Source organism: Castor canadensis, chromosome 2 (genome assembly GCF_047511655.1).
Source record: "Castor canadensis chromosome 2, mCasCan1.hap1v2, whole genome shotgun sequence".
Lineage (NCBI taxonomy): Eukaryota > Metazoa > Chordata > Mammalia > Rodentia > Castoridae > Castor > Castor canadensis.
The window spans coordinates 86882209-86897370 of NC_133387.1; the positions used below are offsets into that span (position 1 = coordinate 86882209).

The 15162-nt window shown below is 42.9% G+C and overlaps 1 protein-coding gene and 1 long non-coding RNA gene across 4 annotated transcripts in view; one reads left to right on the top strand and one right to left on the bottom strand.

The window, feature by feature from the left end:
- Positions 1 to 15162, bottom strand: part of Jazf1 (JAZF zinc finger 1) — a 303551-nt gene that overhangs the window by 15657 nt on the left and 272732 nt on the right. The window lies entirely within an intron of this gene.
- LOC141420717 (uncharacterized) overlaps positions 12319 to 15162 on the top strand; it is a 59813-nt gene continuing 56969 nt past the window's right edge. The window contains exon 1 of one of the 2 annotated variants that reach the window (XR_012445256.1): positions 12319 to 14214. This is a non-coding gene — a long non-coding RNA (uncharacterized lncRNA). The remainder of the gene's footprint in view (positions 14215 to 15162) is intronic. The other variant, XR_012445257.1, reaches the window with a different exon arrangement.

A 15162-nucleotide genomic window follows, 5' to 3' on the forward strand; every position in this document is an offset into this window, starting at 1 on the left:
ACTTCCTTTTTTTTTTTTTTTTGCAGTGCTAGGGCTCCAACCCAGGGTCTCACTCATGCTAGGCAAGTGCTTCACTACTGAGCTACACCCCCAGCCTGCACTTAGTAATTTTTTCCCTAAAGTTCCCAGTTTAGTTTATTATTCGATTGCCAATTAAGTCATTAATGCACACTAAAATACAACTACATCCTTATGATAGAGATGATAAACTTGATAAAGGGGGGACCAGACCTTATTTGTGTGTGTGTGTTCCAATAAAGCTATGAAGGCCGATACTGAAATTTAAATCATGTAAGTTTTTATTGGCATAAGTTAATTGTACAAAGGAGTTTCATTGTGATAGTTCCACACATGCATAATAATACGTGCTTTGATTAACTTCACCCCTGCTAGTACATTTTTTTTTTAACTCCCTTCTCTCCTCCCTCCTTTTAAACGGTTTTTAGTGGGTTCCATTATGCCATTTTCATACATAGATATCATGTACTTGGATCATATCCATCCCCCTTTTTCTGCCCTCAAACACTCCCCCTTTTGCAATCATGTCATATTCTTATTTTTTTAGGTCTTGATCCCACATGAGTGAAAACGTGGTATTTGTCTTTCTGAGCTTGGCTTATCTCACTCAGAATGGTGATCTCCACTCCCATTCATTTTCCTACAAGCAACATAATTTCATTCTTCTTTGTGACTGCACAATACTTTATGGTGTATCTATACCACATTTTCTCTTTCCATTCATTGTCTGGAGCTTAGGTGATTACACACTTGGTTGTTGTGAATAGTGTTATTCGTGGGTGTGCAGGTATCACTTGTGTGCTCACTTACACTCCTTTGGATACATGTCCAAGAATGGTATGGCAGATCGTATGCTACGTCTACTTTTAGTTTTTGAGGACTCACCACATAGCACCCGCCGTAAGAGCTCTTTCCCCTCCTCCGAGTCCTTGCCAGCATTTGTTGTTTGTCTTCTTGATGACTGCCATTCTAGTTGAAGTGAGACGGAATTTCAGTGTCATCTCGATTTGCATTTCCTTTATAAATAAGGATGCTGGACATTTCTTTATTTGCCAATTGTACTTCCTTTAAGAACCATCTATTCAATTCATTTGCCTATTCATTAACTGGATTATTTCATCTTTTGTGGGTTTTGTTTTTTTAGCTCTTCCTATATTCTGGATATTAATACTTTGTCTGATGAACAGTTTGCAAGGATTTTCTTAGTTTTGTGGGCAGTCTCTTCATCTTGTTGATTATTTCCTTTGATGTACAGAAGCTTTTTAGTTTGATGCAATCCCATTTGTCGATGCTTGCTCTTCTTTCCTGAGCAATTGGAGTCCTACTCAGAAAAATCATTGCCTATGTCTATATTTTCAAATATTTTCCTCTAGAAGTTTCAAATTTTCAGGTCTTAATCAAGATATTTGATCTATTTGGAATTGATTTTTGTACAGGGGAAAGGTAAGGCTCTAGTTCAGTCTTTTGCATGCAGAAAACCAGTTTTCCCAGCACCATTTGTTGAAGAGGCTGCCTTTTTTTCAGTGTGTATTTTTGGTTCCTTTGCCAAAAATCAGACAGCTGTAGATGTGTGGGTTTATTTCTGTGTCTTCTGATCTATTACATTGGTCTTCATATCTGATTTTGTACCAGTACCATGCTGTTTTTGCTACTCTGTAGAATAATTTGAACTCAGGTATTGTGATACCTCCAGCATTGCTCCTTTTGCTCAGGATTGCTTTGGCTATTCGTGCTCTTTTATGCTTCCAGATGAACTTTAGGATTGATTTTTCTATTTTCGTGAAGAATGACATTAGGATTTTTAAATGGGGAATGTATTGAGCCTGTAGATTGCTTTTGGTAATACAGATTTTTTCAATCCATGAATATGTGAAGTTTGTCCATCTTCTATTGTCTTTCTCAATTTGTTTTTTTAATGCTTTATACTTTTCATTGTAGAGGTCTCTCACCTCCTTGTTAGGTTTATTCCCAGGTATTTAATTTTGAGGGGTGCTATTGTAAGTGGGATTTTCCCCTGATTTCTTTCTCAGCCTATTCACTGTTGTTATATAGAAAAGCTACTTAGTTTTGTATGTTGATTTTGTATCTTGGTACTCTGGTAAGTGTTTATCAGATCTAAGAGCTTTTTGGTGAAGTCTTTAGGGTCTTTTAAGTACAGAATCATATCATCTGCAAATAGGAATAATTTGACTTCTTCCTTTTCTATTTGTATTCCTCTTATTTTTTTCTTGTTTTATTGCTCAATATTGCACAAGAATGGAGACAGTGAATAATCTTGTCTCATTCCTGACTTTACAAGGAATGGTTATATTGTTTCCCTATTTAGTACAATGTTAGCTATAGTTTATTATATATATATATTATATATATATATATAATCTCATTATGTTGAGATGATTTCTTCTATTCCTAGTTTCTTCAGGTCTTTTGTCATGAAGGGATGTTGAATTTGTTCAAGGCTCTTTCTGCATCTATTGAGATGATGTGATTTTTTTCTTTATTCTGTGTATGTGCTGTATTATGTTTGTTGATTTGCATGTGTTGAGCCATTTTATATCCCTAGAATGAAACCAGCTTGATCATGGTGTATGATCTTTTTAATGTGTTGTTGAATTCAGTCTGCAAGTATTTTATTGTGAATTGGTGTATCTATGTTCATCAAAGAAAGTGGTCCATAATTTTTGTGTGTCCTCATTGGGTTTTGATATCAGGTTTTCACAGAGTGAGTTTGTAATGTTCCTTCCCTTTCTATTTTATGGAGTGACTTGAGGAGCATTGGTGTTAGTTCTCTAAGGGTCTGGTAGAATTTGGCAGTGAATCCATCCAGTCCTGGGCTTTTCTTTGTTGGGAGACTATTATTGCTTCAATTTCACTGCTTGTTATAGATCTGTTAAGCAGTTTATATTTTCTTAGCTCCATTTTGGCAGATCATCTGTATACAGAAATTTATCCTTTTCTTCTAGATTTTCCAATTTATTAGAATGTAAAGTTTTGAAGAATTCCCTAATGAGATTATAATTTTGTTGGCATTTGTTGTATCTTCTTTTTCATCTCTGCTTTTATTAATTTGGGTGTTCTCTTCTTTCTTTTGATTAGCTTGGCTAAGGATTTGTCAATCTTGTTTATATTTTCAAAGAAACAATTCTGTTTAAATGATTCTTTGCATCATTCTTTTTGTCTCCATTTTATTGATTTCTGCCCTTATCTGTATGATTTTTTTTCCATCTACTGCATTTAGGTTTGGCTTGTTCTTGTTTTTCTGAGTTTGAGGTACATCATTAGGTTATTTAAGATCTGTGTGATTTTTTTTTTTTCTGTACTACGGCTTCAACTCAGGGCCTCATGCTTGCTAAGGCAGATACTCTATCACTTGGGCCACACCACAACCCTTTTTTGCTTTAGTTTCAGATATGGCCTCACATTTTTTGCCCAGGGTTGGCCTCATATTTATGCCTACCATATAGGTGGGATGACAGGAGTGGACCACCACACCCAGCTAATTTATTGGTTGAGATGGGGTCTTGCTAATTTTTGCTGAATTGTGATCCTCCTAATGTCTGCTGCCTGAGTAGCTGGGATTATAGACATAGGCCACCACACCCAACCTGACATTTTAATTAAGGTAACTCATAGCTATAAACTTTTCTCTTAGCATTGCACTGCCTTTGCTATGTCCCAAAGTTCCTGGCAAGTAGTTGTATTTTCATTTTTATTCGATTTTAGGAATTTTTATTTTCTCCTTATTTCTTCAATGACCCACTCATCATTTAACAATGTGTTGTTCAGCCTCCATGTGTCTGAATATTTTCTGTCATTTCTTTGGTTGCAGATTTTCTCATTTACAATTTTTTTTATTTCTGATTTTCCTTTTTTTCTCCTTCTGGGTGACTTTTCTAAAATCTTTTTTGACTTATCTACAGAGGTCTTCATTTCTGCTATGAGATGTCCTAGGACTTCTTGTTATCATTGTCACCCCTCTGAAGAGACATCATGGTTTGTCTTTATTTCTCCTCTCCATGCATTGTCACTCTTTCTTTGGCCTTCCTCTGTCCTCTTTAACCTGATGTCTGTTGTCATTTGTCCTGGAAACCCTTCTCAGACCTTGAGGCCCAGGCTGTGCCCATGAAAGATGAGTGGTCTCCCAGAGCCAGAGTTCCAGGCCCACTGGGGGAACCACAGCGCCCAGCCCTAACGGTGAAGGAGTTGGAGTCTTCATAGGAGGAGAGATGTGGCTGGCTGAGCACCAGGGAGGCAGGCGGACTTCTCTTCTCCATCTTCCTCTTACTCACAGGGAATCTCCACAGGGAAGTACTTATTTCCATTTTCCTAGCCCAGTGCCTGGCCCAAGCAGACCCTCAGCTCATCTTTGTGGAGTGGCAGAAATCCATTGCAGAGCCTGAGGCATGGAACAATGGTGCTGCATGGTGCAGCACATTTAGGTATTTATATACAAAATGTCTTATTTTGTTCTTGGTACAAACAGACCCTTGATATCTGCTGGCATATGGCTTCAAGGAGACCCCTGCTGAGGAAAAACCACGCATGGTCAGGATGCATAAAGTTCAGTGCTGCAGATGGTTGGTTCATTTTTCCTATCATGATGCCCAACTTCTTCTAAAAACATGAGGCCTTTCAACAAAACTAAAATCACTTGAATTACCCACATTTACTTTACCTTGCTTTTGCTTTTGGAGAGATGGATTTTTTACAAAGTTAAGGACAGAGAAATGCTCAGATCACACAATGATTTTAACATAACGGACGGTAACACAGGACTGACTGAGAGCTTCTCCATATCAATTGAGCTGTAGAATGTGTGGGAATTTAAGATTTTTGTTTTTGAAATTTGTTTTGATTTTATTTCTTGACTGCATGTGGTCAAAATTACTTGTAATAAATCTGTGAACAAGGCTAGCTTAGTCTAATTATGCTAATTTAATAGATACTGCTATTTCTATATGATAAAATGAAAGGGATCACTGCATTGATGATGAGATCGGAGATCACAATCTGCCAACCACAATACAAGACAGTTGCAAAAAAAACCCCAAACCTTCCAGAGGCTGTGGTGAGGGGGCTGAGAGCAGGTGCTGAGGGCAGGACCTTGGGCTAGCTGCCAGTGTGAGGATTCTGGCTCCTTCTGGCCACCCAGCAGCCTCAGACTGCTCTTTATGCTATGTTTCCTCATCTGCAAGTGCGAATGATACTGGAGTTAACCTCCCTGGGCAGCTACGAAGACTATGATGTAGTATGATTAAGGTGTTCAGACTGCTTTCTGGCACATAGGTATCTATTCTATTTGCATTGGTTGGCATTATTATCTCAACCACTATTTAAAATTATCTGGGACTAAAAGAAATGATCAACAACAAAGCTAACAAGAAATAATCTGGCTAGGAGGTTGGGAGTGTTGCTTAGTGGTAGAGCACATGCTCACAAGTACGAGGCCTTGGGTTCAGTACCCAGAAACCACCCCTGCCCCCCAAAAAGAAATAATCTGCATAAAATAAACAAAACAAAATGCCTAAGACAAGTTTACATTTCTAATACAGCAGTTTAGGATCCTCACTTTGAAAGCTGTTGGAAAATAAAATGCAAATTTAGGTTAATATTGCCAAATATATTTTCCTTAATTCACTCACAATACTGGAGACCTGGGGATGAATAAGACATGCTGTCTCTCTGGCCTTGAGGTGTGCAATGCAAGACTTGGGCACCCAGACAGTTTGTTAACACACTGTGGAGGCAATGGGAGGTCAGAGGGGGCCCAGATCCAAGAGGAATGCCCACTTTTAATGACAGGAAATCTGAGCACAATGCAAGCAGAACGCATGCTGTCTTTGTCAGAGTTCTGGGTCTTTTCTCTGCAGCCAAAGCACCTTCTGGGGCTTGTTATTGGTATGGTGTTTCCCGTCCTAATTGTGAAAAAAGAAAAAAAAAAAAAAAACACTTCTGTACTTGTAGGGCTCATCCCTCCAGATAAGGTGAGTATCTTTATAGTGAAAGAAAGTTCAAAAGGAGGGTTGGCAAGGGGAGAACGGAGGATATTGAAAAACTGTGACAAAGGGCACAATGAGAAAGAATTAGGGCCTGCCAACAGACACCAGTTTCAACTGCATCCAAGTAACTGTCTCTTCCCAGACACAGCACACAACATGAAAATGTACCACAACAGGGGAATGATGTTGTGAGAGTCACTGGAAGTTCATGCAGATCTCAGAGGTCTGCCATAAAAGCCAAGTTTCACACTTGGTTCCATGTGGAAGCTACAGCAGGGGCCGTGTGAAAAATGAATTTTATGAGAGTGCTTCTGATTTTTAAGAAGGCTATTTGGCTTTGTAACAGGCAACTTCCTAAGAGCAACTGCAATGTCATTTTTACATATTGCTCATACCAGGCAGATTTCATGATCATCAGGGCTGCTTTTAAATCTGGTCAAATGTCACATGGGTGGCCAACTTTCATAAGAGTGATTGGGAGAAACTGGGAGGGTGAAAACACAGGCCAGGCAAGAGGCAGACAATGCTGCCTGCCCCATGCATGGTGCTCTTCTCAAACGTGCTCCTTCTTCCTGTACCAGTGTCTCTTATGCACAGTGTCAGTCAGGCTTTGGAAGGTCAAGGTCTTAGTATGAGTGCCTGCTACTGTGATGGTGCTTCTCTTTTCCTTGCATTTCTATGTCCTTGGCAGGATCTCACGCAGTCAAGAGAATACACTTTGGGGCCTGACTGTCAGGTTCCAAGGCTGGCTCTTTCAGTAGCTTGGCTCAGTGATCTTAGACATTTCCCTGTTTCTTTTCTTGCTAAAGATCCCCATCCAAAGAGTCAGTGAGGGACCTAAGTGCACAGACCAGTTACTGCTTCACATTTGGCTCTGTATGTGAGCCTCTTTACTGAACCTGTTTGTTCTCACACTAAGTCAGGTGGGATGATGGACGCTACTCAGTGGCTTTTTTGAGATCAGTGGCAGAGCCCCAGGAACCATGGAGTTGGCACCACAGACCAACTTCCCCTGCCCGCTGTCATGGGCATGGCTGTTTCTGCTCCCACAGCTGTGAATTGCCAGGCTCTCACCTAAGCTCTCATGCGGTGGCTGTGCCCCACTTGGGGTTGGCTCCTGTTGGCTTTCCCCATTCCCTCCAGGCTTGTGCTGGCCTACTTGTGCTGTGTCTAAACTGGAGCTTGCTCTAACCCTGCCACCTGCACTACCTCCAGATCCATTTGCCCTCTCTTGATGCGCTTGGTCAGCCTCACAGGTGTTTCCTGCTGTCCAACCCCATGTAGGCTGCTTGCTCAGGCCTGGTCAGTGGCTCCATCGACTTCCCTGCCAAGCCATGGCATGTGTTCTGTGACAAGGGAATGATGCCTCTTTCTCAGAAGACTGGATTCTTCTTTATGCTGGACCCATCTGATTTCAAAAGTGGCTCTGAGATGTCCCTATTGCAGTGACTTACAAACATTACCTGTAGCAGAGAAGTGGGCTTGGGATCAGAGCAGGAGCCCTGGACTCAGACTGCCAACAGTGAAACCTGAGATGTACTGGCTTCCTTCAAACCACAGTCAGCACACATGAAAGGTGATTGCTACGACAGTGGCTAAACATGACAAGGACAGAGCTAATGCACAGAACAGCCTTTCTCGGAGTCTGGCAGAGGGAGGGGCTCAATGTAGACCTGGGCTGAGGTCTACATTGTGCCTCTAGCACAACAGCTTTTCTTCTTCCCCAGACTACAGGTCCCATTCCTCCACTTTCACCTTTCTTCACCTTCAGGGTTGCTCTGGACACATGCACCATCAACCTGCAAATCCACAGACTGTTTACACAGTCTCTTGATAAATAGAGGATGCCACATAAATGCCACACAGTGATAAGCAAGGTTTCCCATGGCTTAATAATAAGACTAAGTGTTTATTATTAGATATCTATTAAAATCTGAAAATAAACCACACCTACCAGTTCCCAAGTGACAATTAAAATAAGGGAAGACCTACTCCATCCAAAGACTTAGGTGAAGTGTGATGGATGCCATATTTAGAAGTAGGACTCTAAAGCTATCCACTGCCTAAATTCTCATCTGCCCAAAGTACTTGTGGCCAGTTTAGATAACAATTTTTATTATAACAGACAAGGCTAGACCAGATACTTTGGCAATCCTAGACAGTTGGTCTCCCTGGCCCTGAGTTGGAGAGTAAATAGCCATGGCATCAGCTCTGCACCTCCCCACCATTTCCTCCCCCTGTTTACAGTCAGATCACTGAGCCCAAGTAGGGCCCTCTGTGTGGGTCATTTCCCTGTGTGGCAATCCCACGGAAGACCTAAGGGGCTGTTTTTGACTTGTTTTTGGGAATCACACAAGAGAGGGCAGGCCAGGAAGACATACACCCAGCACCTTCAGCCTGTGGTAGGAAGTAGGCTTTGTCCAGGAAAAACAGAAATAGAACCACAGCAACAAAGGATATCTCACTGACCTGCCATTTTTTTCCCCTCTGCAGTTAGGAAGTGGTGCTTCTACCAAGTCTGACCCTCCAAGCTAAGTGAAGGGAAATTTTGTGGATTTTTTGGATTTCTGTGTCTCACTCTCTAGTCCCTCTGCTATCTGGCCCTGTCTCCCTAACCATATTTATAAAGCCTCTGCAGCAACACTGTTCTTTGGGTTCTTGCTGGTCTGTCCTCCCCGCTCTGTTCTCCTCTGGCCCAAGGCATGCGTGTCTCCCTTGCTCCTAGCCTTTTACCTTTACTCTCGTCACAATGTGGCCTTTCACATCAGGTAAGTCCTCCACATCAGGTTTAAGTTCCAAGAGGGCCTGGACTCTGTTGTGTGCATCCTTCCTATACTTGTGATCCCAAGACTGCCATCAGCCCACCTCTTGTGGTCAAGGCATCCATGCTCAACTGTACGTGGTATCACCAGTGGGTCATACCCAAGGCCCAAAAGGACCTCAGGTCTTTTGTGCCAACCTCCCCTTTTACGGAAATCAAGTCAGGTCTAGAGAGGTCTATCCCTGTCATATACTCATCAAAGGCCTAGGCAGGGGTGGAGGTCCAGTACTGGCTCACCAGTGCCCTTCAAGGTCTAGCCAGTGGCTGCCCAGGTCACACAAATGGGAAACCAGCACTTGCCAGTCAGGTGACCAGCCTTCCCCATGTCACAGAGGCTGCTCGTGAGCTGTTCCAAACTCACCCAGTTGCCCAGAATTTTTGTCTATGCAGACAGCACCACTTTATTTTTTTGAATGTGAGGTTCAAATGGTAAGTGCTTTTGAAAACTGCGGAGTAGTCAGCAAAGCTTCCTAGATAACTTTGACCAAGTTCATGAAGCTCCCAGTGATAATCTTATGCATGTAGATGGAGCTCCATGAATACATAAGTAAGGGAGGTTTACACCCTTCATGTAAACGGTCCTTCCAATGTGAAGGTGGAAGTTGGGTCCCAAGGGAAATAAAAAAAAAAAAAAAAAGGGCAAAGTTTTCCAATTCTAAATTCTCACATCATTGCAAACTGAATACTGCTTCATCCTTGTCCTCAACAATGGCTTAGAGTTTTATTGATTTGTGACCAGCACTAAATCTAAATGGTTCATTTTTCAAGTTGGTCCAGGCTCAGAAACATGCAGGTTGACTTTGGGGAAGCAAAGGCAGCCCTGTGTGACAATGGGGTCATGACATCTGTAAGGTGACAGACATTCCAAGCACCTTAAGCAACCTCCTGTCCATCAGCTCAGGTCCATTGGCTACTTGGCCCCATGCTTTGTTTTGTTCTGTATGCAGAGAGCTCCTTTTTGTCTCAAGACAAACCATCAAGTCTTTGCAAGTTCTTTAAGTCATTGTCCCACAGATTTAATGTGTGACAGCCTATGTAGGAGGTATTTTCCAGTTACCCACATGAGATTTAATGAACAGATAATCAGCAAGTCTTTATGGAGACAAGAGATCTCCGACTGGACTGCATCCTCAGAGACTACAGAGGACTCCACAGTAGGCGTTTGTAAGTGGTCACATCCAATTGCTTCAGAGACATCACTTACAAGTTTGGGTATCCAAGAAAAAAGTTTTTCATGACTACATTTTCCTAAAGAGTGATGGTTTAGGAAGCCAAACCCCCAATGTAAATTATATGGTGCCCCAATTTTTGAGGGATGGGTTCTAGAATTAGAAGTGTATGAAGAGTGTGTGGTTTGGTGGGTGACCTTCTTCTGCCTTAGAGGACCGGAGCTACCTATCTTTGCATGTTCTCCACACACAGGACTCAATTCAGCAAATGCAGCTCAAATACTTCCGAGGCACTAAGGCAAACTGTTGCTGCTCAAGCTTTATACCCACAGGGTGTCTGAAGTCCTCAGGTATTCTTGTATCAACTACCCCTCCCCAACCTGTTCTCTACAGAAAAAGGCCTTTCAATAACGAACAGCCGTCTGTTCCACATGGCACAGAAAAAACATGATAAACCAAGTCACAGAGCCTGGGCTGTAAATATATTCTTACACATGATTCCTACAACTCCAAATACACAAAAACAAGCTATTAACCACTTGCAGAACAACAATCCCCTCCCCCCAAATGCACTGGGTTTCCTGCAATTAAGCTGCAATGTTTTATAGTGCAATTTTATTTATAACTGAAAAAAGTAAATAAGTAAATATATAAAAGGCGAGCAGACCCCTCCCGCCAAAAGCTTTCTCTGCAAATTAACTTTGCAGTCATAAACTGATGCCAGCTGGAATCATTCCCTGGGCTCCGTGGCACAGGCAGTCGGAGCAGGTATACGGCCGAGAAAAAACAAAGTAGGGCATTTTCCACCTTTAGCTAGGGGATGTTAATTGAACTTTGGCAAATGTTTAAAGATTTCTCTCTCCATGTTTGAGAAAGAATTAAAAACAGTTGAGCTAGGGAAAATGAACATCTGTTACTGACTGACACTCACAACCACAATGAAAAACATTCATAATTAAAGCAATTTTGCTTCCCTGTTAGTGAGATCTGTGATCTTGGGTTAAAAATATAAACGCAGAGGCTCCTTATTGTCTTTAGGGGCTTTCTTCTTATGGCTGCTTGTAAAAAAAAGGTATTTACACTGGGTTCAATTATTTTCTGCTGGAATAACAATATCAGGAAACAGATTTGTGTAAAAAGATAGGGGATGACAACAAAAAGTACCTACGCAACCCAGCCTCTTTTTATGAAGCTATGAAACAGTAGTCAAGAAGTGCTTTATATTTGGGAGTTAAATACATTTTACAGCTGTGTAAAAAACCAGAGCCATTTTGGGCCAAACATAAACATTCCAGCGTCTACGAGGTTTACTTATATTGAGAGACTGGGCAGGTTTCTATCAACTGGGAGGGATCTGTGTGTTATGCATAACAGCACTGAAAAGCCTTCCACATCAAGTCATTTCCCGTCACCAGTGCAGAAACTTCATCAGGAAAGTCAAATCCATTTCCTACAAGGTCTTCACTCTGGCTATCGAAATAACCTCCTAACTGATAAACTAGGCTCCAGGCTCTGTGTCCTCTAGCTGCCATGCTAACATTCCCACAAATAGCCATAATCCTCATATTGCTTCTTTGGTAGCACTAGCTACTTCTCATATTAAAAATGGCCCTCCTCTCCAACTCCACAAAACACAAATTCCTAATGTGGCATGTAAGTCTTATATCTCTATGTATGCTTTATGAATCTAATATACTAATTCACTGGTGTCTACACCAACACAGGACCCCAGCCGTCTTTGTGCTAAGCTATCTGGCTAGGTTTTCTGGCTTGGAACCCACAATGCCCACCATTCCCTGTACTCATCCTGGCAAACCTCTCTCAAATGCTACTTTCCTCAGGTAATTGCTAATGGAATTGTTCCCAAGTAGATGTCACTGCCTTTTTTGACCATGATAGCACTTAATGCTCTTTGGCCTGGTCTTCTGAGGACTCTCCTCCTAGCCATATTCCCACCTGCTGTGGGCAGCCATTCTTTTCCACTCATCTCTGCACTATAGCTCTCAACACTGGGCCTTCCCTTAATATTATTGTCAGTTGCTTTTCTGTCTTCCAGAGAGTTGGTCAGACATTTTCTAACTCTTGTCTGATATGCGGTTGCTAAGTAGCTGCAGACACTTTGATGCAATTATTATGACTAAAATTAATCATATGCAACTCTATCAATATATTGTAACATGCAATTTGGTCAAACAGATTTGCCAGCCATGGGTTCTAACTGGAATGGTCATCTTAATTATTCCCTTTTCTTGGTCAGGCTAAGAGGTAATTAATTTGCCACTTGTTAACAGTTTAGAAGAACTTGTACAACTCAGTGTTGATGAATTAATCTTGAGTTTAGCACAGGACATTGCTGCTAGAGGTCTAAGGCTAACTGCCGTGGAGGCTGGGTCTGCCTTGGAACGGGCCTGGGAGCTCCTGCCAGCTCTGGCCCTGTTCCCACACCACAGGATCCACTGGGGTGAAGGGGCTGAGTCCAGGAAACTCCCCAAAGAGAGATGGGCAGAGGACAGAAAGCTGTTATACTCTTTGTAGAACATGAGGCTTTTTGGAAAATCAGTCTGGCCAGTTTTCTTTCAAAGGGGTGTTGGTTCAGCACACCTCTCCCTCCCTCACCACCCCCACAGGAACAAAACCCAGAAGTACCGAGGGAGCCGCGATGCTTTTCCTGGCCTCAGTGCGAGCAGGAAGTGCTATAAATCTCTCCAGAAAGCCCAGACTCGTGGGATTTCCAGAACCAACCCACCGATTTATGAGGACAGGACCATTTGGACAGACATCCGAGCTTTAGGTCCTGTGAAGAACACTGATTTATGGGAATGCTCCTGTCACTTCAGGAAATGTTCTTCTTTCAAGGTTCCCTGCTTAGGAGGACACGCCTGCCATTTAGGGAAAAACACCAGAGAAGCACGGCCTGTGCCAGTGCTTCATATTCTCATTCATTCGCTCAGTCTGACTGTATGAGAGCATCCTGCACAGTGATACCTGCAAGAGATGGCTGGATGTAGGACTGACTCTGCCCCTGGGCAGGAAACTGGTTTCTGAGGCAGGTCATTAAGACTTGCCTTGGAAACCTGAACAAGCAGGACTTGGCAAGTAGATGGCCTAGTGTTGACAGGCAGCGCTGGGGCACCAGGTGCTGTGGGAGGCTTGAACTCCCAGGCTAGCTCTGGGTTTGACCCGCTAGATCTGGGGTCTTGGGTCCCAAGGAGCCACAGTTTTCAGATGCCCCCAGGTCACTGGGAAGAGTTTGGGAACTCCGTTTGAAACACCATATGCCATGGCAGAGGTGGTCCACATCTTGATTCTAAAGAAAGTCCACGGAGATGGTCTTTATCAGAAAGCTCAGTCCCCCGCATGGATCTTACCATGGGTCTCCTCCACATGTCTCTGGGCTACTCTGTCTCTCTGTCCATTACCCCTGTCTGTACATATATTGGGCACATAGTAGGAACTCAAATGTCTGCTCAAATACTTCTAAGTTACACCTGAAAACCAGCAATGGGTAGAGGATGAACTGGTGCCATGGAAGGCCACACCAAAGAATCACACTCCTAGTTATGGCCCTCCTAAGTTCTGAGGGGCGGGGGTGGAGAGACCCCAGGAGCTGCTCTGGAGCAAGGCAGATCTGGGTTAAGACCCACTCACCAGAACGTACTGGCAGTGTGACGTGGAGCTAAATACTTACATCACTCATCTTCCTGTCTCTATTATGGATCAAATGATGCTCAATCTGCTTAGCAAAGTGCCTCACACATTCTGGAAGCCTCACATCGTGACTACTGCTGTTCTTACAACTCCAGTGGCTTGCTCACTAATGCCACTTGCTACAGTGGGTAGAAGGACCAGAGGGTCTTGCTTCAACCTGCTGCTGTGACTGTCTTATTCAATGAATCATAACTCCTGATTATTTTCTTCTGTGGGCCACCTTGTTTTTTTTAACAGCACTTCTGAAAAGTCAGCTCTACCTACTGGCCTGTGGCCTGGCTTTGGACATGTGATTCTGTCCCTATGCTCAGGAGAGCACCTGACCAGGGCTTCAAGGGCCACGCCCCCTCTTTTTGCCTTTCGTCTTCTGAAGTGCACCCACTTTCATTTTCCAGACCCAATAACACTGTCATCACGACAACTGTCAGGATTCTGCTAAAGTACCTACTGCAGAAAGCGCACTGGATTAGAAATCTGAATCCTTTTAATCTCTCTTTAGGTAAGTTTTGCCAGCTTAGTTTTTAAAAAAATGTCAAGTATTAAATTGCTTTTATCTCATTAATTAATAATTAGCTTTGCCAAGCAAAGCTGGATCTTTCTTAAAGCTTAGTTGTAAGAGTGAAATGCCAGGTAGGGAATGGGGGTTAAATGCAAGGAGATGACGAGGCTGTTTAGACTGATGTAAACTTAGAAATCATGAGCAAAGTGTCTACTCTTGGATGCTGGATCTGGTGGGAGAGTTTCCCTCGGTCCTGGAGAGAGGTCTGTTTGGGTGCAGTGGTAGGGTTCCACAATGGGCACTCTATACTCAGGCCTTTGAAGACTAGAGGCTGTCGTTTCTATGGCTGCTTTGTCATGTGGAAATCCCAGCTAGCAATGACTTTATGGTGTGTATGGTCTAGACAAGAGGTTACTCTTTGGTGAAATGGCTCCCTGGGGAGGTTCCTGTGAAAACTCCCATCCAACTAATTACCAATCAGAAGGGCCGGCTGCTACTGAGCGGGTGCTAGACTTGGGGAGAGGCTGTGGTCAACAGCCAGCACTCCCGGCTTTATCACCAGTTAGGTTTATTTTCTTCCCTGTCAAAACAAGGACAGGAAAGGGGAAGGAGAGTGCCAGCAAGAAAATCCAACTCCAGGTTAACAGGGAGTATAAAAACTAAAGGCTGCTCATGGCTCTGACTGAGGGCCAGGCCTTCTCTGAGAAACAGGGAAATGCCAACCATTTCTCTGCTACATATTTCTGGTCCTTAGAAGCAAGCATGTCATGGTCTAAACCAGGTGTGGGTAAAACTCCTCCCAAAATGTTAGTGGGAAAACCCAGAATAACTTGCAACTATTCTCACCTCAGCTTTATGGGCAGCAGAGCTAGGAGAGTTCAGGAGCTCTTTCAGTACTTGGAAGAATAATTTTCATCTACCTCAGGCCCATGCCTGCCTAGAGAGCCT